Source organism: Narcine bancroftii, chromosome 2, assembly GCF_036971445.1.
Source record: "Narcine bancroftii isolate sNarBan1 chromosome 2, sNarBan1.hap1, whole genome shotgun sequence".
Lineage (NCBI taxonomy): Eukaryota > Metazoa > Chordata > Chondrichthyes > Torpediniformes > Narcinidae > Narcine > Narcine bancroftii.
Genome location: NC_091470.1, coordinates 222,601,594 through 222,606,200, shown reverse-complemented (window position 1 = coordinate 222,606,200; position 4,607 = coordinate 222,601,594). Strand labels below are relative to the sequence as shown.

The window sequence follows — 4,607 nt, the reverse complement described above, 5'->3', positions numbered from 1 at the left end:
TGCAATTGCTGTTTCTAATGGGCAGTTGGTGGTTTGCTGCCTTCAGGTCTATGGTGCAGAACACTTTATACTGCGCAATGTTGTTGACCATGTCTGCTATGCGTGGCAGGGTGTAGGCATCTAGTTGTGTAAATTTGTTGATTGTTTGGCTGTAATCCACTACCATGCGCAGTTTTTCTCCTGACTTTACTACAGCCACCTGGGCTCTCCAGGGGCTGGTGCTCTGCTCTATGATGCCCTCCTGTAGTAGCCTGTGGACCTCTGTCCTAATGAAGGCTCTGTCCCTTGGGCTGTACCTCCTGCTGTTTGTGGCTATTGGTGTGCATTCTGGGGTCAGGTGTGAGAACAGCAGAGGGGGTTCTACATTCAGGACAGACAGGCTGCAGTGTTGTTTCTTCGTAAGGCGTAGTGGGGGGGTGAGGCCCATTGTGTACTATTGTAATGCTTTCTAACTGGCACTGAAAATCTAACCCCAATAGTACTGGGGCACAGAGGTGAGGGAGTACTAGTAATTTGAACCCTTTGTATTTTGTGCCCTGGATTTCTAGAGTAACCCTGCAAAACTGTTTTACCTCAGCCGCAAGGCTGCTGGCTGCTAACAGGATTTGGCTCACTTGGATGTGCGGGGAGGGCAAGGCGGTCGACTAACCCCTGGTCAATAAAACTTTCAGTGCCTCCACTATCTATTAAGCAATTTACCCTCACATCATTAATTTTGATGCACACAGTGGCATCAGATAAATTGTGTGGACTCGCCTGATTCATGCGTAGGGAAGCAAGTCTGGTGTGTTCTTGGTGTCCTTCCATCCGATAGTACTCGCGTCATATTCATCTCCTGAAGACTGTGTCCTCTGCTCTGTAGCATTTGTCCAAGATGGCCAGCTGCACATGGCATTCTTCTTCTGTTTGTCTGTGGAGAAAGAAGAGCTTTCCCACCTCTCATTAGCATGAGAATGGGCCTTGACTGTGGCCTTGGGGCTTCTTCAGACTTTTGCAGAATGCCCACGTTTTCCACAGTTGGAACAGACATTTTCTCTGGCAGGGCAGAGGGCTCTGGGGTGGTTTCTTTGTCCATAGAAAAAGCACTTGGGACCCTCAAGGTGTGCTGCTGCTGTGGATTCCTGTCAGGCAGCGTACTTTTCTTTTTGTGTGGCTTGTGTCTGCTGGAGGAGTAACCTGGGTGCTTGGGGCTGTTGGCTGAGTCTCTGGCTTTGGGACATTTGCAGCGGCCTTAGGGGGGGTGATCCCAGCGATAGTGTTAGGTCTCCGTGGTACTGGGGAAACTGCTGCTGTGGGAGTGATGGTAGCGGTGTCTGCTTTCCCTGGCTCTGGAGTGGTCTGGAATTCTGCACATACGTGGCGATCAGGAGCACGACATGTGGAGATCCTTCCACCTGCGCTTGTAGTGGCCCTTTTCTGATCGGTCCGGGGTTTAGGGTCGGCGGTGCCTGTACCTGTGAACCCATGGCCAGGCAGGGCTCTTGGCCATTTCTTACCTGCCCTATCGTACTTTTGTGGTCTTCCCCGCATTCCACCACGATTCCAGTACAGCGGTCCCTTGCCATCTCTGTCCTCGGATGCACGTGCGTGCTAGTTATCCCCAGATTCCATTCCTCAGGAAGAGTCTCCAGGTGGTCAGGAATGTGCATTGGAGCAGAAGCAGCTCCCATCCTAGTAGCTATGATATTAGTTTATTAAATTTTACTGACAATAACCACACCAGCAGTGTTAGTATAAGACAGCTTTAATAAACTAATATATACACTAAGAGGTCTTGTCTCTCTGCAAGACAAACCTGGAAGGCTAGTCTGTAGCTCTGGACTGCTTTATATACAAGGTCACCAGGATTACCCCTGGTGACCTAATGATGGAATTACATATCACCACAACATGTAACGAGTTGCTTGTATATGGCCTCAGACAGATGATTCATGATGGCAAAGTCTTTAGTACAGGAGCATTTTGGCAACAAGCATAAAATTGCATAGCTGATATGGAAAAGGTTCTTTCATGGTTGTCAATAAAACTGGATGATACAAAGCTCTACAAGCATACACCCGTTATCTCAGAGGATGTGGTAATGCCATGGAAGCTATCAACTACATGCATGAGATTAACCTGCCTACAATCATGAGGAAGTTGCCCTACCAGAGGGATATATGGAGAAATCTGGTCTGTGATTTCCCAGAAAAACACAGTCAAAGAGCTTTTTTAAGGATATGGTGGATTTCCTTGAGTAGCAAGTAGAGATTGCAACAGATCCAGTGTTTGGAGATATCAAAGACGCTCCAACAGTGAGCAAAGATGTGAGGAGGTCCAAGTCACAGCCTCGTTCAAGATTAAAAGGAAGCACCTTTTCCACCACTGTGACAGTTGCAGATAAGGCAAATGATGAAGGAACTAAGGAAAAGGAGAATTTGCCTGGTGTGAAGTGCTGTTTGTTCTGCAGAGGTGGATATTGTTTGGAGAGGTTCCCACAGTTGGAAAAGAGGAAAATGGAATACGTTTTGTCTGTCTGTGTAAAGGGCACATCAGCAAAGAACTGAAGGAATCAACTCAGCTGCAACATCCACGGTTTAAATCATCCCAGAAAGACATGGATGCTTGTAATGCGAGCTGTAAAACAACAGCTTGCTGTCCAGGGAGGTGTAACTTTGGAATGGAAACAGAAGCACGAGGAAAGCCTTGCACAGAGAGGAAAATAATCTTTGCTGAATATGCTAAAATTGGTTTTCAAATGATGGAGGCCTCTGCTAAGGCAGAGCCAGAGAAAATAACAAAAGAAAATCAGCAAGTCTTAAAGGAGACCAATTCAATGGAAACATCGTTTTCTGAGTTGTTCAAACTATTTGAGAAGTTCAGGAATGGGTATTTTGCATTCAGGATCTTCATAAGCTGGAAGTCTTTAAGGTTGACAGATGCTTCGAACCCACAAGCTTTGGAATGGTGACATCTGCTTAACTGCATCATTTTGCTGATGTATGTGAGGACGGTTAAAGAACTGTTGGTTACCCGTTACTACATAACAACCCATGGACAGTGACAACATCATAGATAAATGGATACTTACTTTTAGACAGTCTGTAATCCAATTTTTCAAAGTAGAAATGGAAGCATACAGACTCAAAAGTGTGGTGCCTAGATTAGTCAAATTTGTGGAGATGCTCATGAACTGGTACGTGCAAATAAATCGTAGGAGGCTAAAGGGTGAAAAATGGTACTGAGAAATGTGAAAAAGCTTTGGAAACTTTGTTTACTATTTTATTCGACATGTGCTGGCTGATGGCATCCATTTATCACTGAACTCATGCACCAGAATGTAAGGCACTTGGTTGATCCATTCTCTGGAAAAAATGAGGATTCGCTACCCCATGCTCCCACAAGTAAGGGAATCTGTTATCGATAAATGTATTGAGGCAGCGGTCGCCCAAATGCAGTCAGTTATTGAGCTTAGAAGAGTGATATGAGGCAGAAAGACCCTTCCTGTTAAATACCCTTTGAAATAAGTTGTGGTTATTCACTAGGATTCAGAAGCACTGAAACAAATCAGATCCCTGGAAAAAATATGTTCTGGAAGAATAAATGTTCGTCAGCTGACATTATCTACAGTCAAAGACAAGTATGGTATTCGGCTTAGGGCAAAAACAGATCATATGATGTTGGAAAATCACCCAAAGTGAGCATTTAAGTCTGTTACTGCAGCTATCAAGGGACTTCAGAGTTTCCAGTTGGAGGCTTTCCAAAGGACAGGCAATAAAGTTGTGCAGGTATATAAAGTTCATGAAGAGGATCTGTGTCTTTTGTACACATCTGATGCAAGAACAAGTGCGCATGCTCAGTAGGAAGCCCATTCTAATGTCTAAACTTTGGTTCTTTTAGATGTCACACCTGACCACTCAATATTGGATGAAGGATTGCACGAGGTGATAAATCATATCCAAAAGCTTTGAAAAATGGCCCATCTTGAGTCTTCAGATGAGATCACAATTTATTATAGTTCCCAACCAACAGGAGCATATTTGGATAATGTTTATAAGAATCACACTGATTTCATCTTGGCCTCTCTGAAGCCCTATCCTGTAACAAATTCTGCTGAAGTGATCATACCAGAAAGAACCCAGTTGAAGGGTTTAATTCTTGATTTGACTCTTGAGAAAGGCACCTCAGAAGCTGGTGCTTCACCTTTGGGCTCAATCTGTGTGACTGTCAATTTCAATGTTTCTGTGGATGGTGTTATATAACTATAAAATCCAAAGGGAATTGTATGCTATGTTCAGATCAAGATGAAAACCAGCTTTCCAAAGAGACCCATTAACAAAGTCTGCATTTTACAGGATATAAAAGAACTTTGACAAGCCCAAACTGATCTGATTTTGTTGGTTTTTGCACCTTTCCCCTTGCCCACTACACAGAGTTCAGAGTTTACTGGTCCAGAGAGGTACTTAAGATCACACTTCTCAAGGCTATATGACGGTAACCTCTGGCCTATGAAGAATGAAGAAAGAACATAAGAATGTAAGAAATAGGAGCAGAAATTGGCCATCTGGCCCATTGAGCCTGCTCCACCATTCAATAAGATCGTGGTTGATCTGATAATTGACTCAACT

At 44.2% G+C, this 4,607-nt stretch overlaps 1 pseudogene; it reads left to right on the top strand.

Annotated features, from left to right (window-relative positions):
* Positions 1 to 2,867: 2,867 nt before the first annotated feature.
* On the top strand, positions 2,868 to 4,328 carry LOC138752616 (isoleucine--tRNA ligase, cytoplasmic pseudogene; annotated as a pseudogene).
* The last annotated feature ends 279 nt before the right edge of the window (positions 4,329 to 4,607 follow it).